Source organism: Dasypus novemcinctus, chromosome 22, assembly GCF_030445035.2.
Source record: "Dasypus novemcinctus isolate mDasNov1 chromosome 22, mDasNov1.1.hap2, whole genome shotgun sequence".
Taxonomy (NCBI): domain Eukaryota; kingdom Metazoa; phylum Chordata; class Mammalia; order Cingulata; family Dasypodidae; genus Dasypus; species Dasypus novemcinctus.
Genome location: NC_080694.1, coordinates 42,626,573 through 42,653,437, shown reverse-complemented (window position 1 = coordinate 42,653,437; position 26,865 = coordinate 42,626,573). Strand labels below are relative to the sequence as shown.

Sequence of the window (26,865 nt, the reverse complement as noted above, 5' to 3'; positions counted from 1 at the left end):
GCCCCATAGTTGCCCGTCCTGCCAGTCCCCACTCACCTTTCCCTATTTCACTCATGGTCACATAAACCATGTTTCCAGCCTATTTGCTTTTCATTGGCTGCAGAAACAACTAAATGGTACCAGAATCACATAGTAAGGGCTTTCCAATAAGACAACCCTAAAAGCACGTACTGAGAAGTTGGGATCTTGGATTTCCATACTTGGCTTCTTGAACATAGAGTCTCCTCCCACTCCCTGGCTGAAAGGCACTCTATTTGAATAACCCCGCCCACCCCTGGCCCATTCTGCCTTTCAGGGCCTTCCCAGCAAAGTCACCTTAGGGCCTCTAAATAGAAGGGCAGACATCTGACAGCATTTTAAAAATATTTTTTATATTCATAAAATGAAAAGGGGCCATAAAACCTTGAGAGGACAAGGTATATAGTAGTAGAAACCTGAATTAATGGAACAACTAAAAAATTGGAATATGTCTACTGTAGACTTATCGTTGTTCTAGCAATGGAAGAACTTTTATCACTGATGTGGAGACAGTGGCCACCAGAAGTTCTGAGGGAAGAGAAAGGGGAAAAAGAGGTGTAATATGGGGGCATTTTGGGGACTTTGGAATTGTCCTGAATGATGTTGAAATGACAGATACTGACCATTATATATCTTGTCATAACTTACAAAATTGTGTGGGAAAGAGTTTAAACTATAATGTAAAATATAATTCACACTTAGTGGCAATGCTCCAATATGTGTTCATTAGTTTTAACGAATGTACCACACCACTGATGTTAATGTGGGAAAGTGTGGGAGTGGAACATATGGGAATCACCTACATTTTTTACGTATCATTAATGTATGCTGGATGAGGTCTCCATATGGCTAACAAGATGTTGATTCTGGAAGAAATAAACTTGATTAGAATTTTGAGAGTATATAGTCCCACTAAGAGGACACTGAACTACAGAAGTAGAAAAGGCTAGGTGCCTGCAAAGGCTGCATTTTCCCAAAGTTGATGAGAAAGAATATTCTTTCTTCAGTGGAATGGGAAGAAGCATTGTCCTTTTTAGTTAAGTTAAAGGAGATGAAAACAGACACGGTTTCTTAAAGGGTTGTTTGATTTGCTCTCCCCCTAGAAATAGACATTTGCGCTAGAGTTAGAAGGAACAACTGACTTTGACATAATCACACTTAGCTTTTTTTCTTGAAGAGGTATTTCAGGCCACTCAATGACTGTCATTTGTACATCCCATCAGGTGCTTCTGGTGAGCCAGCACTTTCTTGGGCAGCTGACTTTACTCAGGATTAGTGCACCAAACTGGAAATTCTTTAACTTTAATAGCTGTGGAAGTGATCAGAACTACAAAGTAAAGTTCTTTATATTTTGCCTCTAATTGAGAACAAGGCTTGTTTTTTTGCGAAGCTTTTATCAGAACCTGGTTTGCAGGTCTTGGATGAGGAAAGGTTGTTAATGGACCATTTTTAAGGGGCTAACCTGAATTGGGTCTTAGCCATCCCATTTGCTGTTTCCCTTCTGGTGGGAAAATGCTTAGACCTGGTAGGATGGCATGTGGATTTGCCAGTCCTCTCCAGGGTATGAGTGGGACAAGTTTTGGAATAAGGGCTAGGAGGGAGACGTGGGCTAAGCACATTCATTAACTACTTAGAAAATGAAGTTTACAGGGACTTTTAACTTGTTCAATGTATCTTTGCATATGATCTAGAATAAAAAAGATATTGCCATGATCATCAAGCATATATCTAGAATAGGATATAGGTACAGTACTTACTACTGGTTAATATACTACTCAATGTGTAAGTTTCTCTTTTAATTGCAATTAATAGATTCAAGTTGCAGGTTTGCAATATCATACATGTTATCTCTCCATGGTAGCAGGCCACAATGCTAATTGTGTTTAAGTTCTGCTCACAGTACTCTGGTGATCATTGCTCCACTTGTTATGTCCTTCATATAGTGAGCAAGCTGCAGCACCATTGACCCTAGAGAGAAGCTAGGAAAGTAGGTTCCAGTATTCCACCAGCCTGGTGCATAGCACCCTTTGGCACTATGAAACAGTGTCAGTCTTGTGGCAATATCCATTGTACATTTGGCTGTACCAAGCCATCATTGGCTGCTGCAGGAGTTTGAAACTGCAACATAGTCTCCATTGACTTCAGGAGCACAACCAGAGATGTAGTAGATATCTTTATTGTTATAGGGGTCAGTGACCAACCTAGCCAATAACTCAAATGGAGAGGCAACTTGCAGTGTATTGAAGGCCTGGTTTGATGGCATGAGAGTTTGACAATGCTGAAGTCTATCTCTTGAACAATTTTGTGCAGTCTCTCTGCTTTTCTAACAATTAAATAAATTCCACTTGTGATTCATACATTAAATCTACTCAAAAGACAGTATTGACATTTAAAGACTCATTTTTAGGTTACCTTTCACTGTTATCTAATTTGTAACAGGTGAACTCCAAATTTGATTTCCTAGGCACAAGCAAACTGACAAAGTTAAGCACAGATTTCAAAGTTGAGCAAAAAGTTAAGCACAAATTAAAACAGATGAGAGAATTTTATACCTTTAGCATTTCTAGGAACTCTTTGATCTTAATCGATGGCATATGAGGTTTCTTTATCTTGATCACTACTTACACCTTTTATAGGCACAACTGAGGTTAAACTAATGGAAGTTTGAGGTTTATTTCCTCATTTTTTAAAGGAGGCATGACATGAGGTTTCTGGGCCTCAGATTTATCTGTCCTCTTTCTTACACTGGTTTAACTGGAATTCAGGGTCCTATACAGCGGCCACTCTCAGTTATACTGTGACCACATGAACCAGAGTAGGCAGAATTTCCTGATTCCTGAGAAGACACACCTATGGGAAGTTTACTGGTGAGCTAGAGACCATGCCCATTATTCTAGGAAGAATGAAGAAGCACCTTTTTAGTTGACCAATCTGGCATCCCAGAGTCCTCATCGGACTAAAACATTCACCACTCCACAAAATTTGGAGCTGATGCTCTGTCCTCGCATCCTGAGAATTTCAATTTTCAGAGCCTGCCTGTCCCATGGGTATCCCTGTGGGCGACCTAGGTCCCGGGGGATATCTGATGTTTCCTCCAGTGATCAGGTCAATGTGCCCCAGCTGAATTGGTCAAAGACTTGAGTATCAGCCCCAAATCAAAGTGCCTGCGATGTCTGTCTCTCAGGGGATATTTGGCTGCTCTCTGAAAGGATGTGCCCAAGGAACGGGGGCCATTCAGTTTACTGCTCTGGTTCTCGGCACCCCTGCCCTTTACAGGGTCTGAGATCGACTGCACAGTTGCTGGGTTAAATCTCAGGAAATGTTTGGCTGCTCTCTGATTCCCACCACCCCAGGGAATCTCAGAGCCCCTGCTGCTGCGCATTCTTGGGGCCACCTGGACTTGAGAGACAGGCTGAATAACTATCAACCTGGCTCTGCCAAGCCAAATAGTGCTTCTTCCTCGAATACTGCTCCTTCTTTTGAGAAGGAGCAAAAAAATCTTCTTCCTATTCTTACAGAGATTCTTAAAGCCATCCTAGTTTTATGACTTCACCGTCTGATAGTTTCCCAGTTAAACCAGCCGTCAAAAGGCCATTAAGTGACTAATGATAAATTGCTTTACCTAATGGGCTTTGGGGCCCTGGGCAGTAGTTTCCTTGCAAGCAAAGGCATTATCCCAGTTTCACAGTTATTAAAACATTCCAAAGCATTCTAACACAAACCTGTAAAGAGAAATTCAGTAGCAAGAAGTAGGAAGGTAAAAACGTGCTAAAGGTTAATTATGCAGCGTATCCTGGCCTGTGACCCTCCTGGAGAAGGAGAACTCCCATGGGACCCATCCTGGCTCTGCCTGCCTAGAGGGCTGCAAAGGTGAGGGCCCGTTGGGAGGGGCAAGCCCCCAGGGCTTTCTGCCATTGCCTTGCTGCCTCTGAGGGGAGAGGGCTGGAGAAGGCAAGAGCAGGCAGGCCCAAGGGCAAAGACCCCAGCTGCTAAAAGGGCTTGAAAAAGAAGCTTTGCAGGGCTGGGTGCTCTGCCGGTGAACCTCTGTCTTGGCAAGGCTGTAATGTAAACCTTTGCCTTATGACCCAACCATCTTGCGTGGGGTCAGATCTCACAAGCCTGGGCATGCAGCGTGGATGTGGAGAATTCCCGAGCCCTGGCCCCTTCCCTCCTGGGAAACCCATTTCAAATGGAGAACAAAAGGAAGGCATTAAACAGGCTGTAGGCCATAGTTTCACTCACCAATAAACTCCTGGACTGGCTCAAAATATGTTACCGAATTTTATCTAGGTTCTTGACTATGCTGCAGAAATGAATTTCAAGAGCATGTTGGGTGAGGTAGGCCAGTAGTTTATTCAGATAGGGAGGGAAGAGAAATGGGAGAAAATAACCCATCAGGGGCCCCACTTAGAGAGGAAGGGGGTGAAAAGCAACAAAGAGGGCTGATTTCCAGGCTACAATTTCCCATTATAGGTTATATTTGTCCAGGTTTATTTGCATGGGTATCAAAGCAGAGGAGAAGGCAATCAGACTCAGGGTCCAGAGGCAAGAGAGAGAACTCAGGCCTGGTGTTGCTTTTTGAACATTAATTATCCCACCCCTTTGCTAATGGCAGAGGAGGACTTCCAGTTGTTTACAGTACTTTTTTTAAGATTTATTTATTTATTTCTCTCCCCTTCCCTCCCACCCCCCACCCCGGTTGTCTGTTCTCTGAGTCTATTTGCTGCGTCTTCTTTTGTCCGCTTCTTTTGTTGTCCGGGGCAGGGGAATCTGTGTTTCTTTTGGTTGCGTCATCTTGCTGTGTCAGCTCTCCCTGTGTGTGGTGCCATTCCTGGGAAGGTTGCTCTCTTTTTTGCTGGGCGGCTCTCCTTACGGGGTGCACTCCTTGCGCTTGGGGCCCCCCTACACGGGGACACCCCTTCGTGGCAGGGCACTTCTTGCACGCATCAGCACTGCGCATGGGCCAGCTCCACACGGATCAAGGAGGCCTGGGGTTTGAACCGCGGACCTCCCATGTGGTAGACGGACGCCCTAATCACTGGGCCAAGTCTGCCGCCCTGTTTACAGTCTTGATCACTTCTTTTTCCTATCAATCTCCCAGAAGGTCCTAATGGTAAAATCCTTGGGGAGTATCAGGGGCTTCTTCTGGCTTCTGGGTGAAGTTTCTTCTGAGTGGCAGAATCTCGAGGACAGTCTTCCAGCAGCCCTCTTGGGGTTACTGATGTCCACGAGGACTACTTGCCAGGTTCTAGATCCGTCTATTGATTCCCTATCTTACTAGCCTGCTTCACTGGGACCCCATAAGAGGTTAATTTCACAATTAAAAAAAAAAAAAAACTTACTACAAAGTTACTGGAGTCAAAACAACATAGTAGACTCTTAAGAAGATGGCAGATAAAAAGACAAAGAACTTCCCCCTCTCCCAGAAAAATAGCTAGAGGACAGGCAGAAATGAGCTGGGGGGGAAAGTTCTAGGGCGTAGGACACTACAAGCACTTTGCTGTCAATTTTCCAGCCCCAGACCTGCAGCTACAGACACAGGGTACACCAGGGACCCACCTGCCAGGAAAGGGGAATGATGCAGCCTCAGACTGATTCAGCTCCTGACCCCCATCTGGGTCTCCTGCGTCCCACGAGCCAGTCCCGGCTGGGTCGGGCTGCTCCAGTTTTTCCCTGGGAGCCAGCAAGCAGGGGCCTGACAGATCCAACTCTCACAGACACCTTCCTTCCTGACTGGGGCTGGTTGCTGAGGATGCAGAGGAGAGTGGAATTATTTCCTACCCAGGAAAAAAAGAGGGAGCCGCCAGCCAAGGTTGCTTTGAGAAAGTTTGACTTGGAGGCTCTGAGCCTCCAGACTGATAGTCCATCACGCTGATAATATCCAGACCGCAGGGAACGCTCCAGCCAGGCTGAACTGAGAGAACTGCCCGAGAGCGCCATCTGCTGGCACGTAGAGAATTAAAAGAAAATAAGTAAAAGAGGCTTTTCTTGGCCTCACAGCCTCCCTCCCCAAGGCTCTTGGAAGCAGTCTTCAACCCATTACTGGGTCCTGGGCCCAGATTTGAGCAACTAACAGGGACAACCTTAAAGACCTATGACAGGTTGAACCAAAAATCAAAGAACGTCAATAACACAGTCTCCCACCACTAATCCCTACAAAAAAAGAAATTGAGCATCAGAGCAAATTCACCACCCTAGCCAGATGCATAGACATCGCAAAATATTACAAGCCATGCTAAGAAAATAGAAGAAATGGCCCAAGCAAAGGAATATATCAAAGACCCAAAAGAAACACAGGCTTTAAGAGAACTAATCAACAGGATGCATACGAATTTCCAAAATCAAATTAATGAGTAGAAGGACCATATGACTAAAGAGATAAAGGAAATCAAGAAGATACAGATTAGGAAGTGGATGTGGATCAACTGATAGAGCATCTGTCTACCAAATGGAAGGTCCAAGGTTCAAACCCAGGGCCTCCTGACCCATGTGATGAGCTGGTCCATGCACAGTGCTGATGCACGCAAGGAGTGCCCTGCCATGCAGGGGTGTCCTCCATGTAGGGGAGCCCCACGCACAAGGAGTGCACCCCACATGGAGAGCAGCCCCATGCAAAAGAAAGCACAGCCTGCCCAGGAGTGGTGCTGCACACATGGAGAGCTGACGCAACAAGATGATATAACAAAAAGAAATGCAGTTTCCCAGTGCTGCCTGATAATACAAGTGGATGCAGAAGAACACACAGTGAATGGACACAGAGAGCAGACAGTGGGGGGGGGGGGAGGGGGAGGGGGAGAGAAATAAATAAAAATAAAATCTTAAAAAAAATAAGATACTGAATGGGCACAAAAATGAATTTGAAAACTTGAATAGAAAGTAACATAGCTCATGAGAATGAAAGACATGATAGGTGTGATTTTTAAAAACCACATTAGATGCATACGATAGCACATGTGAAATGAAAGGAGGAAGAATAAGTGGGGAAGGGGATGTGGCTCAAGTACTTGGGTGCCCACCTACCACATGGGAGTTCCTGGGTTTGCTCCACAGTGCCTCCTAAAAAGAAGATGGGCACACAACAAACAGACAGAGAGGCAGACAGCAAGCACCAACAAGATGCAGGGGGAATAAATAAAACAAATCTTAAAAAAAAAAGTGACACAGAGGACAGAACAGCTGAAATGGAAGAAAGAAAAGAATGAAAGAGATTGAGCAGGGACTCGGGGAGTTTAATGATAACATGAAGCACAATAACATAGATGTCGTGGGAGTTTCAGAAGGAGAAGAGAAGAGAAAAGGAGCAGAGAGTATTTCAGGAAGTGTTTAGTCAGCCAAAGGGGTGCTGATGCAAAATACCAGAAATTGGTTGGTTTTTATAAAGGGTATTTATTTGGGGAAGGAGCTTACAGATGCCAGGCTGTAAGCATAAGTTACTTTCCTCACCAAAGTCTATTTTCATGTGTTAGAGCAAGATGGCTGCCTACATCTGTGAGGGTTCAGGCTTCCTGGGTTCCTCCCTTCCAGGGTCTTGCTTCTCTCTGGGTTCAGGTTTCCTCTCTTCCTGGGGCTGGCTTCTCTTTCTTCTGTGAGCTTACTTCCCGGGACTCCAGCTTAAGGTATCAAACTCCGACATTGAAAGCCCTCAACTCTGTCCTTCACCATGCCTGAATCTGTGAGTCACCACCCACCAAGAGGTGGGAAGGCAACACCCTACTGACACAATTACTTAATCAATGAAACCTCTGAATCCAGTATAATCTCATATACCCAGAGGAAAAGACCAGTTTACAAACATAATTAAATATTTCTTTTTGGAATTCATCAATAATATTAAACTGCTACAGGAAGTAATGGCTGAGAACTTCCTAACTCTCATGAAAGAAATGAACTTACATGTCCAAAAGGTACAGTGTACCCTGTTCAGAATAAATCAGAATAGACCTAAACCAAGACCTATACTACTCAAAATGTCAAACATCAAAGATAAAGAGAAAATTTTGAGAGCAGCAAGGGAGAACTAAAATATCACATACAAGGAGCACTGAGTAAGACTTACTGTGGATTTCTCATAAGAAACCATGGTGATGAGAAGACAGCAGCACGATTTAATTAGTATACTGAAAGAGAAAATTGCCAGCAAAGATTCTTTATCTGGCAAAACTGTCCTTTAAACATGAAAGTGAATTTAAAATATTCACAAATAAACAGAAACTAAGAGAGTTTGTAAAAAAGAATCCACCTTTGCAAGAAATATTAAAGGAAGCCTTATAGCATACAGGAAAAAAATACAGGGGAGAGGCTTAGAGGAGAATGTGGAAGGCAATAATATTAATAGCAGAAAGGATAACCAAAAAAGTAAAAAGGCAGACAAAAATATAATATGACTTATGAAAATTGAAGAATAAAAACTGTGGAGGGAGCAGATGTGGCTCAGCAGTTGAGCACCTGCTCCCCACATGGGAGGTCATGGGTTCTGTTCCCAGTGCCTCCTAAAAAAGGAAAAGCAAAAACAAACAACAAGTTAAACACGTGAGGAGAAGAACTCAGGGGAGCCGATGTGGCTTGGTGGTTAGGTGCCATTTTCCCACATGCAAGGTCATGATAGGAACAATATGAGGAAGAAATCGGGGGGAAATTCAATTTGAATAGCAACAAAATGACTCAAATACCTAGGAAGCTATTTAACCAGAGACACACAGGACCTTAATACAAAGAACAGCAAAGCAATGATAAAAGAAATCAGTGAAGTCCTAAGCAAATGCAAAGACATTCCGTGTTCATGGATTGAAAGACTAAATATCATGTTAATCCTACCCAAACTATTTTATAGTTTCCATGTAATACCAATCAAAATTCCAACAGTCTACTTCACAGAAATAGAAAAGGCAATTACCGAATTTATTTGGAAGGGAAAGGGCACTTGGATAGCCGAAAGCATTCTAAAAGGAAGAGGGACATGGGAGGAATTTCACTGCCTGACCTTGAAACATATTACAAAGCTACAGTGATCAAAAAAGCATGGTATTGGCATAAATATAGATATATGGATCACTGGAATAGAATTGAGAGTCCAGAAATGAACCCTCACCTCTATGGCCAACTGGTTTTTGACAAACCTACCAAGTCCATGTTCATGGGTCAAAACAGTCTCTTCAACAAATGGTGCTGGGAATACTGGATAGCCATATCTAAAAGAATGAAAGAGGACCCCTATCTAACTCCCTACACAAGAATCAACTCAAGGGAGTAGATGTGGCTCAAGCAGTTGAGCACCCACCTCCCACATGGGAGATCTCGGGTTCAATTCCCAGTGCCTAATAAATAGTACCAAAAAACCCCACACAAACAACAAGAAAACAGATGAGGGAGTAAACTGAGGATAGCAGATGTGACTACGTAGTTGCGCACTGGCCTCCTGTATATGAGGTCTGAGGTTCAATCCCCAGTCCCAGTACCTCAAAAAAAAAAAAAAAAAATTAAACAAAGGATCAACTCAAAATGGATAAAAGCCAGAACTATAAAACTACTAGAAGAAAATGTAGGGAGGCATATTAAAGATCTTGTGGTAAGTGGTGGTTTCTTGGACTTTATACCCAAAGCACACACAACAAAAGATAAAATAGATAAATGGAACCTCCTTAAAATTAAACAGTTTTGCACCCCAAAGACTTTGTCAAAAGGAAGAAAAAACAAGAAAATATTTTTAAATCACATATTTGATAAGGGTTTGATATCCATGATATATAAAGAGGTGTGACAACTCAACAATAAAAAGACAAACTACCTGATTAAAAAATAGGCAAAAGATTTGAACAGACATTTGTCCAAAGAAGAACAACAGGTGTTAAAAAAAACACATGAAAAAATTTTCAACATCACTAGTGATTAGGGAAATGCAAATCAAAACTACAATGAGATATCTTTTCATACCTATTTGAATGACCACTATTAAAAAGACAGAGAACTGCAAGTGTTGGAGAGGATGTGGAGAGATAGGAACACTTATTTACTGTTGGAATGTAGAATTACAGCAACTGTGGTGGACTGTTTGGCAGTTCCTAAAGAAGTTGAATATAGATTTGCCACATGACCTGGCAATACCACTACTGGGTATACACTCAGAAGAACTGAGAGCAGTGATACAAACAGACATCTGCACACAAATGTTCATAGTGGCATTATTCATGATTACCAAAAAGTAGAAATAACCTAGGTAACCAAAAACCAATGAATATTATTCATATTATGGAATACTACGTAGCTGTAAGAAGAAATGAAGTCATGAAGCATATAACAACTTGGATAAACCTGGAGGACATTATGTTGAGTGAAGTAAGCCAGGCACAAAAGGACAAATATTGTATGATTGCCCTGTTATGAACTAAAGATATTGTGTAATCTCATGGAGTTAATAACTTGAATATGGGTCACCAAAAAATAGAATGAGGCTAGAGATTGGGAAGCTGGGGGTTAACTCATGCAGACTTGGTAAAAAGGATGTATGTTAATCTTTGGAAAACGTGAAAGCACAACACAATATCTGAAACCAGCAGTGCTATTATATGGGTATAACAGTGTTTGGAAGGGAACATCTAAGGTCATATATATTACTAGAAAGACTGCTAAAAAATATAACGTGGGACTGTATAGCATAGTGAAACCTTATGTGAAATATGAATATGGGTAATATCACATATATAATATTGTTTTTCTTTGAAACTGAATGAATGTATGTTAATATTAGTAGATGGTAATATCAGGCAAAACAAAACAAAACAAAACACCCAAGCATTCTTCTAAGTGAAAGAAACCAGAAACAAGGAGTTACATAAAATGAAAATATAAATGAATTTATAAAGATGAAATTAGATTAGCGGTTATATAGGCCTGAGAAAGGATAGAGGCATAAAGAGTGACAGCTAAGGGATGTGGAGTTTTTCTTTTCGGCATAATGAAATTGGTCTCAAATTTTTGTGGTGATGAATGCACAACACTGATTATACTAAAAGCCACTGATTACACACTTTGGATAGATTGTATGGTATGTGAATATATATCAATTAAACTGATATTTTTAAAAGTGTATTTGCTTTTATTATTGTCTTTTTTTAAATGATAAATAGATCACACAAAGTGTTACGTTAAAAAACAAGAGGTTCCCATATACCCCACCCCCCACCCCTGCTCCTCCCACATCAACATCCCCTTTCATCACTAAGGCACATTCATTGCATTTGGTGAATACACCCTGGAACACTGCCACACCACATGGACCATAGTTTACATTGTAGTTCACACTCTACCCCAGTTCATCCAGTGGGTTATGGCAGGATATACAATGTCTTGCATCTGTACCTGCAATATCATTCAAAACAACTCCACGTCCTGAAAATGCCATATATCACACCTCTTCCTCCCTCTCCCTGCCCTCAGCAACTCCTGTGGACACTGTGTCTGCATCAATGATACAATTACCTCCATTGCTAGAGTCACAACAGCTCTATAGTAGAATACCTCAAGTCCCCTCCAATCCATATTATATTTCTCCATCCTGTGGACCCTGGGATGACGATGTCCACTACCTCTTAATCAAAAGGTGGCTTAGATCCCACATGGCTTATGGATATGATTCTCCTGCTTGCAGTTGTAGACACTCTCAGTTCCCTGGTGCGGTGAGTGACCATTCTCACCCCCCTGTCAGCTGACCTGGGTAAGTCCAAAGAACCAGAGAGTAAATGTTGCAACTCTGCTGAGGCTCAGGGCCAAGTTGGCAAATGGACAGTCCAGAGATTCAAGTCTCCTGAGCATACACAAACCCCAGCACCAACCACCGGTTCAGTAAAAGTGACAGAAGAGGCATGTGTAGAGAGGTCACATCTGAGTCCAACTGCATCACATTCAGGAGTACAAATTCCAAAGTAGAGCCCGCTGGCAAGGCACTGAACTTCAGAACCATCTGCCATGACCGCAGGATCTGTGTGTCTCTGTAGCCCTCAGGAGCACCAGTACCTGGGGTTGTATCTACTTTGGCTCTCTCTGGGGTCCTGCTGAGATGTGCATAAACACGACCCCTCTGATAACCTCCTGACTCATTTTGAAGTCTCTTAGCCATATTAACTCATTTGTCTTTACCATTTCCCCCTTTTATTCAAGGTCTTTTTCTAGTTGCATCACCAGCTGGTGATGGTAGTAATCCCTCGGCACCAGGGAAGCTCATCCCCACACTGGGGGGAAGGTAATGCATTTACATGCTGAGTTTGGCTTAGAGAGTGGCCACATTTGAGCAACATGGAGGCTCCCAGGAGGTAACTCGTAGGCACCCTGCAGCTCTAAGCCTAGTTTAAATTTCAAGCACACAGGCTCATAAGCATAGTTATCAATATCAAGGGCCCATCATTGGAACATCCTTCCTCACTGGTCTTTGTCCTTGCACTTGGGGGATTGTTGCTGTTCCATTGGGGAATGCGACAGCACTCCCCAGAATGGGAACTCAGCCCTCCCTCAATTGTCATGTGTAACTCTATCCACTATGACAATATCCGATGAACATCCAAACATATCTATATACTCTACATGCGTGCCCTGGAGAACTCCCTCCCTCCTATGCATCCATCATCAGTGACACCCCACACCAGTGCTCCCTCCCAGCCATAGTTGGGGGCAAAGAGGAGGAAGTAGTTGTGCAGTGAAGGGATAAGATGGGGGCATAGGGATACTATTGGTTGGGGCTTTGCAGGCTCAGGGGGGCTAGAGTTGGGAGGATGGGGCAGATGGTCCATGCAATAGGGGGGAGGGTTTGGGGTGAGTGGGTGAACATGGGAGATTGTCAGGTACATGGTTGAAACTATAATGTTGAGAAAACTCTTTAGAAAATATAAGGAAGAGTTACTCGTTTATGGTGTTTGACAGGAGCATCTGGCAAAGGGTTCACCTTGGACGGACTTCTAGGGAGTGTGTGAGTGCTCATCTTGTCATATTGTGTTATATCAGCGGGTGGAGACACATACAATGAGCAGGAAAGTATTGTACCCCCATCCTGGGGTGGACTGATGTTCTCAAATAGAGGAGAGGCTATCTCTCAAGAGCATGGGTGGCTCCCAGTGGGGGAGGACTGATCAGAGTGTCAAGCCCTCAGCATTGTAAGTATTTATGAATCTTGTCCTTCAAGCAATGAAGCTTGGTTGTCACTGTGGGCCCTGAGGGGAGGGGAGGGGGAGAGAGGAATAGAATAGATTGAAGAAGGGGTAACTGGGAGGCAATGGAAGTGTTCCACAAGATCACGCAACGGTCGATACAAGCCATGTTAAATTTCACCAAAAATTTAGAGAAGTGTACAGTCTAAAATATAAACCATAATGTAAGCCTGAAAGGAACCATGGTTGGTGGCTATGTTTCAATATCTGTATATCAGCTGTAGCAAATATAACACCCACATGTAAAAAGATCATTGCCGGGGAGTTGGGAAAAGTGTTTGATGTTGGGTATATGAGAGTCCCCTATATTGTATATGTGACTTTACTGTGATCTAAAACTTTTTAAAGGACAAAATTAAAAATAAGAAAAAAAAAGGATATAGACACTGAGGAAAGAATGAAGGAGATTGCCTTGCCACTCTACATGCAGGGCTACACCTATTACTGTGATGAAAGGCAAAACATCAAAACAAAGTTTTAGGATATTTTCCATTTTTTAATACCCCAATTTATTTTTTACTTTTAGTGTTTCTAAATTATTATGTATTCTATTTCTAATCTTTAAACCTGTCAATACTATTTCATTTTCCTACTAATTGAGCTTGGCAATATATTAGGCTTCATTTTTGAAGGAGTTTTGGATCACAGAGGGGGTCTACTATGGCTGGGGAGAAAACTGATTTTAAATAAAAAATAAATGAATAAATAAGGAAGGATAGCCAGAAACAGCAGCTACATACAGCAGGGGAAGCATATAGAGGTCGAGAGGTGATGAATATTAATTTTTGTTTAATTATTATAATAATAATATTATTTATTATTATGTATCACACTGATGAAAGATGTTAATGAGGGAAAGTGTGGGAGGGGGAGAGGGTGGAAATATGGGAATTCCCTACATTTTCTTTCTTTTTCTTTTAAAGATTTATTTTTTGTCTCTCTCCCCTTCCTCTGCCCCCACAGTTGTCTGTTCTCTGTGTCTATTTGCTGTGTGTTCTTCTTTGTCCGCTTCTGTTGTTGTCAGCAGCACGGGAAACTGTGTCTCTTTTTGTTGCGTCATCTTGTGTCAGCTCTCCGTGTGTTTGGAGCCATTCCTGGGCAGGCTACACTTTCTTTCCCACTGGGCGGCTCTCCTTACAGGGTGCACTCCTTGCAAGTAGGGCTCCCCTACCCCAGGGACATCCCTGTGTGGCACGGCACTCCTTGCTCACAACAGCACTGCGCCTGGGCCAGCTCCACATGGGTCAAGAAGGCCTGGGGTTTGAACTGTGGACCTCCCGTGTGGTAGACGGATGCCCTAACCACTGAGCCAAGTCCGCTTCCCTCCTTATATTTTCGATGTAACATTTACAAAATCTAAAGCTCCTTTAAAAATAAAGACAAAAAAATGAGTACAACTAACACTCCTGATTTATACACGTGATTGTAGCTGAAAGTGGTAGAATGTGGAAGTATCAATTGAAAGGAAACTAGAGAACAATCCAAGGTATATATAACAGTGATTTCAGTGGTGGACGAAGATTGTGGTTGATAGTATAAAGATAAGAATGCTCTTCTTTTACAAAGTGCTAAGAGTATAATCCATATGGAAATTATAATGAATGTAATTTATGGACAATATTTAACAGTAATATTATATTATTTTGCAACAATACCAAGAAGATTTTTTTCAATCCTAAAGGACAATAGGGGTGTATAGGAGAGCATGGGATTTTTCCTTTTGGAGAAATGGAAATGTTCTAAAATTGACTGAGGTGATGCCAGCACAACTCCATGAAAATGAGAATCACTGAGTATACATTTTGAATGGATTATATAAAGCATGGGGCTGTATAACACAGGAAATCCAGTGGTGGATGATGGGGGATAAAAGAGAAAAGAAACCAAAAGTATCGTTTCATACCTTGCAAAATGACCATTATTTTTAAAAAACGAAAAAACGGGAGTCGTTGCAGCTCATCATTTGTGCGCCTGCTTCCATCCCAGTACCTCCTTTAAAAAATAAAAATAAAAACTCCTTAATTATGTCTCTTAACCAAGCTGTAGAACACTGGAGGAACACTGGAAAAACTGTTTGCTTTAGGATTAAGGTGAGATAAAGGGCCGGGAATGAACACGTCTTGACATTGTTCAACTTGCTGCTTAGAGCTGAAATATTTTTTTAAAAAGAAAAAAACCACACAACAGCTTAAACTACACTTAAAAGACCTGTACTCATGGTCAGTAAAACACAACTGAGACACACATTAAGAGTAAAAAAAGACTGAAATAACCTGGTTAGGTCTCTTTTATTAGAAGGATATCCCTAGAAGAGAAACTAGCCACCCACGCCTGGGAGAACTGGAATACGCAGATAATGTGTGTAATCAGCAGAGCAGGCCTCTTTTATACAACCCTGTTTCAAAAACCAACCTAACATATCGTCCTCACAGAGAGAGCATGTCAGATATACGACTGACAAGAACACTACATTTAATCTTAGCCAAAATACCAAAAAACAATTTTTTGATACTGCCTGTCCTGCCAGGCCCCACTCACCTCTCCCTATTGCACTCATGGTCACATGAACCATGTTTCCAGCCTATTTCTTGTCACAGGCTGCTGAAACAACTAAATGGTACCGGAATCACATAGTAAGGGCTTTCCAATAAAACAACCCTAAAAGCACATAACGAGAAGTTGGGATCTTGGATTTCAAGACTTGGCTTCTTGAACATAGAGTCTCCTCCCACTCTCGGGCTGAAAGGCACCCTATTTGAATAACCCCGCCCACCCCTGGCCCAGCTCCTACCAATTCTGCCTTTCAGGGCGTTCCTAGCAAACTTTAGGGCTTCTAAACAGGACAGACAACTGACTGCATTTTAAGAATATTTTTTGTATTCCTGAAGTGAAAAGGAGGCCTAAAACCTTGAGAAGTAGACATTTAGGGGCAAGTTATAGAGTAGTAGAAATTAATAGGACAACAAAAAATTGGGATATGGACTGTGTGCTTTATATCATTAAGTTTCTTGAACTACTGAAGGTGGTTACATAAGTGAATTATTTGACAATGTACATGGAGGTGTAAGAGGAGCATGAAATATATGCAAGTACTCTCAGATGTTTAGAAGATGATAGGTAGGTGATAGATATAGATAAATAGATGATTTATAGATGATAGAGATATGACATACGGTGCATGCTAGAATGATATAAGGAATGTGACAAAATGTTAAGTTGTTTACCTGGATATCTGGGTGGGATGTGATAGAGTGCTATGTATTGTTTTTATATTATTTTGAAAGAATAATCTCTTCAATGAATGGGAGAACTAGATATCCATATGCAAAAGAATGAAGGGGAACTCCTGTCTTACACCATATACAAAAGTTAATTCAAAATGGATCAAAGACCTACATATAAGACCAGGACTATAAAACACCCTAGAAGAAAATATAGAAAAGTATTTGTTACTAGGCAATAGTTTCTTAGAATTTACACCCAAATCACAAGCCACAAAGGGAAAAAATGGATAAATGGGACGTCCTCAAAATTTAAAACTTGCCTGCACCAAAAAGGAATTTTTTCATGAAAGCAAAAAGACAGACTTTTCAATCAGAGAAAATATTCGCAAATCACATATCTGATAAGGTTTTAATATCCAGAACATACAAAGAAATTCTACCAATCAACAACAAAAATACAAATAATCCAATGAACAAATGAGCAATAGATTTGAATAGACATTTCTCCAAAAATAATATACAAGTGTTCAAAACGTACGTGGGCAGGTGTTCACCATCATTAGTCATCTAGGACATACACATCAAAACTATAATGAAATACAATGCACACCCACTAGCATGGCTTCTCTTTTAAAAATGGAAAATTACAAATATTGGAGAGAATATGGAGAAATAAGAACACCGTCATTACTGGTGGGAATGTGAAGCGATGCTTCCACTGTGGAAGACGTTTTGGCAGTTCCTCAGAAAGCTGAAAATAAAAGTATACCGCAGCCATCCTACTTCTAGATATATACCTGAAAGAATTTAAAGGAGGAACTCAAACAGATAATGTGAATAAGATGAAAGCAACCCCCAAGTGTCTATCAGCCCATGAATAGATATGCAAAATGTGATATGTACATACCATGGAATATTATTCACTATAAAAAGAAATGAAGTTCTGATACTTGCAGTACCATGGATGAACCTTAAAGACATCATATTGTGTGAAATAAGCCAGACACAAAAGGGCAAATATTGTATTATCTAACTGATAGAAAATAGTTATAATAAGCAAACTCAAAAGGCAGAATATAAAATACCAGGGGCTGGGTTTGGGGGTAGGGAGTAGAAAGTTAACGCTTAAGTTGCACAGATTTTCTCTTTGGGATAATGGAAAAGTGTTCGTAATTTTTGGTGGTAATGGTAGTACTAAATTGTGAAGGTCATTAACAGCACTGAATTATATCTGTGAATGAGGTATAACGGGGGAAATTTTGTGTTTTACATGTTAGTAGGGTAAAAATTTTAAAACTGATAGATACCATAGAAAATTAAAATGTTAAGATTTAAAATGTACAGTGAGCTAGGGAAAAATTACTAGGGAATAAAAAAACGATTTCTTCTCATACGATTTGGAAAACTTCATAGCGGTAACCCTTGGAATTTTCTCTATGAGAGACAGAGAGGTTAAAGATCAAAAAGCTTGAAATTCAGAAGACAAGACAAAGAATGTCACACAGCAGTGCCCCCTTGACCTTCAGGGCCACAATTGACTATATTATTTCCAGAAAGGAAACGCTCTCTGGAGAATCCCCCCACTTGTCTAGCTTTATATAGATTGGCTAATCAATTTCCTATTGTGTACTAAATGTTGGTCTAGCCCTCCATGGTAGCATCGCATAATTACTTTTCAGGTAAAATATTCACAGATTCTGGGGATTAGGCTATGGATAGCGAGTGGCCATTCTTCAGCCTACCAGACTGAATTAATAAAGACTGTGTGGTATTGACAGATCAACACGATAGAACAGAGAATCCAAAAATAGATGCACACAGATATGCCTGAAAGATTTTTTAAAAACTTTATTGTTTTATGCATAACCTAAAAATTGCTATTTTAAACTGTTTTCAAGTGTACAATTCAGTGGCGTTAATTACAAGGTTGTGCTCACATCACCACCATCCTTTATCAAAAGATTTCTATCTCAGCCAGATCCTGAGCCTCAACAGACTCCAGCACCTACAATCTGATTTATTGGACTTACCACACTCAGCTAAGATGGAGGTGAAGAAGGACAACCACCACATCATGGAGCCTAGAGTGATTACAACTGAAAATGGGAGGATTGCATCCAGCATCCAGGTGGAATCTGAGCCTCCTCTTGACATAAAGGTGCAATGGACACAACCAATCCAGTGTCCACATAGAAGAGGTGGCATTGGATTGGGAAAAGTGGACATAATGGACAAAGGGTATGGGGAAAGGCAGGAAGAGATGAGAGGTGGAGGCGTCTTCGGGACATGGAGCTGCCCTGGATGGTGCTTCAGAGGTAATCACCGGACATTGTAAATCCTCACAGGGCCTACATGATGGAATAGAGGAGAGTATGGGCCATGATGTGAACCAATGTATATGAGGTGCAGAGGTGCCCAAAGATGTACTTACCAAATCCAATGGATGTGTCATGATGATGGGAACGAGTGTTGTTGGGGGGGGGGAGAGGGGGGGTGGGGGGGTGGGGTTGAATGGGACCTCACATATATATATTTTTAATGTAATATTATTACAAAGTCAATAAAAAATAAAAAAATTTAAAAAAAAAAAAAAAAGATTTCTATCTCCACAAACAGAAACTCTGCACCTACTAGAAATTAACTCCCCATTCCCCCTCCCCATGGCCCCTGTTATATCATTTCTGTCTCTATGAATTTGCTTATTCTAATAAAAGTGGAATCATACAATAAAAATAATAATAATTACTGTTCAGTATTTCTTAGCATCAGTGAGATGTACTCTGACTTTAATCCAGTCCTCCAGCCCACCCGGTTGCCCCTCCTCAGCCTCTGCTTGTCAAAGAAGAGGGATTGGGCAGTCAGAAAACATTCAAATTCACTGCAAGGAAGAATTACCTCTGGGTCTTGATGGCAGTGACAGAAAAGAAACTGTAACTGGTTTAGGCACAAAGGGGATTATGGAGGAAGGAAAAGCTAAGGTGCAAGTAGACCTAAGCGTCCAATGACTGGGAGACTTGAGCAATGCCAACATCTATATTCTAACTCTAGTCTTTACTTTTGCAGTGTGTTGGCTTTACGGTCCTCCCAGTGTAGACCTGGTGACCTCCATATGGCAGGGAAACATGGCTTTAGACAGACCTGAGATTACTAGCATCTGAGCTTCAGCTCTGAGCCGACTAATCCACTCATTTCCCTCAATGCAGGTCTCCTGGGCAGAATTTTTATGCCACCTCCTAAGAGGAAGAAGAACTCAAGGGTCTGTGAGCCAAAGAATGGAAGCAGGAGTGTCCCCAGTTATCATCACTCCCAATGACCAAGGGGACAACTTTGTTCTTCTTGTCTCTGAAACTCTAGTTTCTGCATTGATAGAAACTCTAGTTTCTGCGTTGTTCCCTAAAGAGGACATAGTTTTGTCAGGTGACACAGCAAGAGTCCCACTGACCTACAAGCTATGCCTGTTGTCTGGGCACTTTAGGATCCTTGTAACCAGGGATGAGCAATGATGAAGTGTCACCATCTTGGCAGTGGCATTTGACACTGATCATCAGGAGGCAGTACAGCTGCAATTAAGCACGAGGGCAGGGAAGCATACGTTCAGTACCGACAAACCACTTCGGCAGCTCTTGGTACTCCCTTGCCCAATTGTGATGATAAATGGACAAATGTAGCAATCGTTTTCAGAAGGGCATGGAGACCAGAGCTCATACCCCAGAGGGATGAGGGTCAGAGTCACATTACCAGGTAAGCTATGGAGAGGGAGGGAAAGGGGATCTAGAATGGAAAGTGGAAGGATGTTATGAGTGTCAGTTGTGGTCCTGAGACCAGCTGCAGCAGCAGGGTTTGTAGTTCATCCTTCTTACTTTCTTTTTTTTTTTTTTTTTAAGTTTCTCCCAGGAAGAGAGGACCACTGGCATCCTGCAGTAGCTGCATACCAAATGTAAATGAAGAAGCCATGGAACCACTGAAGTGAACATGGAGATCCCTCTTGAAGGAAAGACTTGTCCCAGCTATTGGGAATGCCATGAGTAGACAGCCTGCAGCATTCAGATCCTTCAGTGCTTGCCTCAGCTGCAGGGAGATGCCTGACTAAGGCCATGCCTTTCCTGAGGAAGCTCATTTCCAATGATGGATCACTCCTGGGGTAGGAAAGCCCAACCTCCTTGACCAAGTGCTAGACAACTACCAATGTGCATAAGTTCTGGGTTTCCCCATGGGATTGGCCATGACTTATTCATGCCCCCAAAGCAGTTTGCCTTCTCCCTCTACCCAATCCTACTTCCTACATATCCTTTCCACAGGTGTTGAACTCTAATAAATAACCTCTTTGCCAAACTCTTCCATCATCCATTTCCAGAAACATAGCTGCAGTCTACATTTTAGAAACTGCTAATGAGGCTGTAGTAGATAATTTTTTAAAAAAATTTCTCTTGCCTTCCCCAGCCCCCCATTGTCTGCTCTCTGTGTCCATTCACTGTGTGTTCTTCTGTGTCCACTTGCTTTCTTGTCAGCCACTTGGGAATCTCTGTCTCTTTTTGTTGTGTCATCTTGGTGCATCAGCTCTCCATGTGTGCGGTGCCACTCCTGGGCAGGCTGTGTTTTCTTTGTGAGGGGTAGCTCTCCTTGAGGGGTGCACTCCTTGTGCATGGGGCTGCCCTATGCAGGGGACACCCCTGCATGGCATGGCACTCCTTGCGCACATCAGCACTGCGCATGGGCCAGCTCACCATACAGGTCAGGAGGCTCTGGGTTTGAACCCTAGACCTCCCATATGGTAAGCAGATGCTCTATCAGTTGAGCCAAATCTGCTTCCCATGTAGTAGATCATTTTTAACTTCTGTATTAGTCAGCCAAAGGGGTGCTAATGCAAAATGCCAGAAATTAGTTGGTTTTTATAAAGGGTATTTATTTGGGGTAGGAGCTTACAGATACCAGGCCAAAAAGCACAAGTTACTTCCCTCACCAAAGTCTGTTTTCATGTGTTGGAGCAAGATGGCTGCCAATGGCTGTGAGGGTTCAGGCTTCCTGGGTTCCTCCCTTCTAGGGTCTTACTTTTTTCTGGGTTCAGGGTTCCTTTCTTCCCAGGGCTTGCTTCTTCCTGGGCTCAGAGTTCCTGTCTTCCTGGGGCTGGCTTCTCTTTCCTCTGTGAGCTTGCCTCCCAGGGCTCCAGTTTAAGGTTTCAGCATCAAACTCCAACATCAAAACTCCAGCATCAAAAACCCTCAGCTCTGTCCTTTGCCATGCCTTTTATCTGTGGGTAGGGATTCAACGCCCTAATGACATGACCCAGTCAAAGCTCTAATCATAACCTAATCACACCCAGGTACAGACCAGCTTACAAATATAATCCAATATCTATTTTTGGAATTCATAACCACAGCAAACTGCTACAACCTCCTTTTTCTACTCCCATTTAATGTCCTCAGTCAACATTTCAGCTGGTTAGGATTATATACCTAGTGGAGCTATCCAAGCATTTATTCCTGAATCTTTGGTGGTTTGGCCTTTTTTGGCTATTATAATTTCCCATTAACGTATTCCATTGGATGTGGAATTCTAAGAGGCACCCTAGAGAACCCTTAAGTTCTACACATAGCCCCCTGTGGCCAACAATATTTTCCAAACATGGTTGTAATATTATTTCCTATCCCATATTCTCTTCTTCAATGTGACCTTGCCACTCTTTCAACAAAAGGTGATATCTAGTTCCCTTCGCTTTGAATCAAGCCTGGCCTTAATGACTCACTTGAAACCAATAGGATAAGGCAGAACTATTGCTGTGTGATTTCTATGGTGGTTAGAAGTAGACTTACAGTTTCTATCTTGATCTCTTAGGATAGTTCTTCTTGAACCTTTGGGACAATTCTGTGAGAATCAAAGCCACAAGAGGCCACATGTAAATGTTCTGTTAGACCATCCTGGCTGAGCCCAATCTTTGAGTCATTCCAGCTCAGTTACTGGACATAAGAGCAAAGAAGCCTCCAGAAATGAGCAAAGCCTCATCAGTCAAGTCATCTTCAGCCATTTGAGATTTCCCAGCTGAGATTCCACACCATCATGGTGCAAAGAAATAGCTTCTCCACTGTGTCTTAATTCCTGATCCAGAGAATCTGTGTACATGTAAAATGGTTGTTTTATGCCACTATGTTTGGGGTGGTCTGAGTGCAGCAGTAAATATCCAGCACTTCCTCTCTGCTCCCATTATGTAAGAGCAACCCAAATGTCCTCTTGGTAATCATGATAAATCTCTCCAGCCATCACAATAACCTCTTATTTTCCCTGATGGTTTAGTGTCATGAGTAGCTCAAAAAGGCCAGATGGCAGTCTCAATTTCCAAGTCAATGCAGCCATGTATGTCCCACAGTGAAAGAATTCATTCCCTTGGAACTAAGATGTCCAAACTTGTTGGGTCTAAAGTGGTGGGGATGGAAAGCAAAGTTCCATGATAACTTATTTTAGGTATAACAGGGAATGGATTCCTTATTTCTTCCAACCGTTAATTCCTAAACCTGTATAAATTAACTATGGGGGAAGCAGGCATGGCTCAACTGATAGAGCATCCGTCTACCATATGGAGGGTCCAGGGTTCAATCCCCAGGGCCTCCTGACCCATGTGGTAAGCTGGCCCAGGTGCAGTGCTGCAGCCCACAAGGAGTGCCGTGCCACGCAGGTGCATCCCCGCATAAGGGAGCCCCATGTGCAAGGAGTGCACCCCGCAAGGAGAGCTGCCCTGTGTGAAAAAAGCACAGCCCGCCCAGGAGTGGGGCCGCACACACGGAGAGCTGATGCAACAAAAAAAGAGACGCAGTTTCCCAGTGCTGCCAGATAATGCAAGTGGACGCAGAAGAACACACAGTGAATGGACACAGAAAGCAGACAATGGGGGGTAGGGGAGAGGGGGCATAAAGGGGAGAGAAATAAATAAAAAATAAATCTTAAAAAAAACCCAAAAACTAACTATGGAAGGAACAGTACCATAAATCGGCTCTTAATTTAAAACATACACTTCATCCTATAAAGAGAACCCCATTTTTTTGCATGTGTTTTTCTCCCAATTGTCATTGTAACTAGGTTTATAGTAGATCCTTCCAAAATTTTATCAGGCCAGTCTTCTGAGTGATGGAAATTGTGGTAAAAACTAGTGAATTCCATACACAAGAAACCATTGCTGCTTCCCCCTACCCCCATTAAAATAATTTCCTTTTAACAATGCTATAAGGGATGCAAGTAGAGTATTCTGTAAGTTCAGGATGATAGTAAATTTAGAAGCATTGTGTGTAGGGTAGGCATATCCACATCTCTTCCAATAAGAAGAAATCACTATAGTCACCATAATGGTTATATTAGTTAAACAAAGCAATGCTCCTCTTTTTTAGTGGTAGGCATTGTCCTTCACTTTGAGGAGGTTTTCAATATGCTCCTAGACCTTCAGAAACATTACCAAGTTATTGGGCCCTGAATTTTGTAAAATTAATTCCCACTTACAGCACACATGGCTGTAAGGCATGCAAGATACTTGTCACTTCTGCTCATGAAATTCAGTTCAGCAGGTTTTCTCAATCTAGTGGTCCAGTATGATGTTCTGTGGGAAACCAAGGCAAATACAATCTCTGCAGATTAAATTATGGCGGATGGAATTGACAGAGCCCTGATACAGAAAGACTGTGTAAGTAGACTACTGTCCCTGCTAGGTAAAAGAAAAATGCTCCTGGTGGTGCTTGCAATTTGGCATGCAAAAAATTACAGATCGATAGTGGTGAACTCAGTTTCAAGTGCTCAATTGATTTGTTCCACTTAGATACCTCATGTAGAACAGTAGCTGCAAAAGAGGTCAATACCTGATTAGATTTCCAATAAACAGCAATCATCCTTCCAGATCTATCTGTCTTCCATACAGGGCAAAAAGGCAAGTAATGTGGAATAGGAATCATCAGCTCTGCGTCTTTTGAATCTGATATTGGCACTAATTTCTGCAATTCCCCAAGGGATATATTGTTTACTTTTTTTTTTTTTTTTTTTTTTTTACTGCTCTTGCAGGAAAGAGAAATTCAGGGGTCTTAAACTTGGTTCTGCTTATCATAACAGCCCTCATTCTGCAGATCAGGGATAAAGTGGGAATTCTTCCAGATGCTGAATATGACTAGTACAATCTAGGAGTTCACAACCTATGGCCCATGGACTAAATCTGGCCCACTGCTTGTTTTTGTAAATAAAGGGTTTTGGGGGGAGGGGGGGACACAGTGATTCCCATTCATTTCTATATTGGCTATACTTGCTTTCATGCTACCATGACAAAGTTGAATTGTTGCCACAGAGACCATATAGCCCTATTTTTAGACTATGTGGGTATTTACAGAAAGTTTGCTGACACCTTAATTATATATTCAGGAACTAGGGTAATAACCCAGAAGGTGAATCCATAGACTTGGTGTGTCCACTGTGAGATAGACCTAGTAAAATCTCCATTTACCACCTCATCTGCTATAAGCTCCAACTCTGAATGGCCCACAGTGGTGATTTAGGTCTTCTAGAATTAGCAACAATTCAGAGTCAGTATCTAGTAATCTACAAAAGATCTAGGTAATGAAGCTGGGTATTTCCATCTATCCATGCATAGTAGTCTTAGTAAATGATCTATTGGGGGAAGATTTGGAGGAAGAAATATAATATTTCCTTAAGGCCATGTTTCGGGGTCCACAAGATGACCCAACCTCCTCTTCAGCAAGGGATCCTGGTCTGATAACTGGCTTAGATCTAAAGACTAGAAGCAAGGCTGTGGCATTCCACTGTGGTAATTCAAGTCAGGTTTCTGGTAACCAGACGTAGAGTTTTCTTATAATATACGTTAAGTAATATTTGAATAGTGCTTTAGTTCGTCAGGCCTGCTATCACAAATACCTCACACTGGTTGGCTTGAACAAGGATTTATTGGCTCACAGTTTGGAGGCTAGAAGTCCGACACCAGGATAGTGACAGACCATGCTTTCTCCTGGAGTCTGTAGCATTCTGGTGCTGGCTTGCCACAATGTTTGGCGTTCCTTGGCTTGTATATGCATCTCTGCCTCCCACCATGGACATCTCTCTCTCTTTCTGAGGTTTCTACTTCCATGTCCAATATCCTCTGCTTATGAGGACTTCAGCTACATTGGATGAAGGCCCGCCCTCATCCAGGGCACACCTCAACTAATAGCATCTTCAAAGGTTCTATTTACAAATGGATTCACTCCTACAGGACAGGGAGTGGGACCTGAACATGCCTTTCTGGGGGACATGACTCAATCACTAACAAGTTGGCTGACATCTTTTTTTAAAATTAAAGTGTATCATTCATGCATGAACATACATAAACAGTAAGTGTATAGTAAAAGTTGTGAACTTATAAGATAAACATGCATAACATCATACAGAGGTCCCACATATTACCTTTCCACCAACACCTTGCTTTGTTGTAAAGCACTTGTTAGAAAATATGCAAGAGTATCATCAAAATATTACTGCTAACTATAGCTCGTATCTTATATTTGGTTTATTTTCCCGCCAACTCACATTATTTTTAAATATATTTGTATTACAGAAGTCGTGAACTTACAAAACAATCATGCCATGTGTAGAATTCCATACACACCCCTGGTGCCATCTTCTTTATTCCTAGGGACAGTGCAAACAGTTAGTCATCACCAAAGATCCCTGTGGGTTAGAACACTCTGATGAACACTTCATCCCTGTTGCCCATCATAGATTTGTACCCACTTCAGTTCTGGTAGTAAAATTGGCCTCTCGGATCCCACATTCCCACTGAAATCAGGGAGCCCACCCTAAGGGTAGGATCTCCCACTGTTTTTTCTGGCCTCAAGAGGATGTTCATCCCTGAGCTTTTCCAGGATCCTGAGCACCCTTCAAATTTTTCAATGCCATCATGTGGGGAATTGAAATATCCCTGGATTTCCTGGTGCTCTTGCAAAAAGCTCTAGCCTCCTGAGACATAGAAATGTATAGGATATAAAACAGAGAATGTTTGATTTAACTTTTCCCAGTATTATTTCACTCTCCACAACCATAAGAATTAGATCTGCAGCCATCTATCTAGTAAACATCTCTGATCTGAAAGGATAATAAAATTTCTTTTATTTCCCTGGGGGCCAAATGGTTACAGCCCAGACTAAGGCCCTCTGCTAAGCCCCAAAGTGCCTAGAAAACTAAAGTACCACCTCCCTACGTATTTACATGTCAGAACGGATGAAGCCTAGAATTTGGAGACATCTCTAGGTTGTTGCAGCTAGACACACCTGGGCTTTTTCTGGTCCTTGGAAAGATGTATTTAAATTCCAAAGGGTTAGAGTGATATGGTGGTTTGGAGCTGTATGTACCACCCAGAAAAACATGTTCTTAAGCTTAATCCATTCCTGTGAGCATGAACACATTGGAAATAGGAT

General features: G+C 41.9%; 1 non-coding gene across 1 annotated transcript; it reads right to left on the bottom strand.

Moving 5' to 3' along the window:
* Positions 1 to 15,527: 15,527 nt before the first annotated feature.
* Positions 15,528 to 15,713, bottom strand: LOC111760121 (U2 spliceosomal RNA). Its single transcript, XR_002793907.1, has one exon. It is a non-coding gene; the product is annotated as a U2 spliceosomal RNA (small nuclear RNA).
* Between the last annotated feature and the right edge of the window lie 11,152 nt (positions 15,714 to 26,865).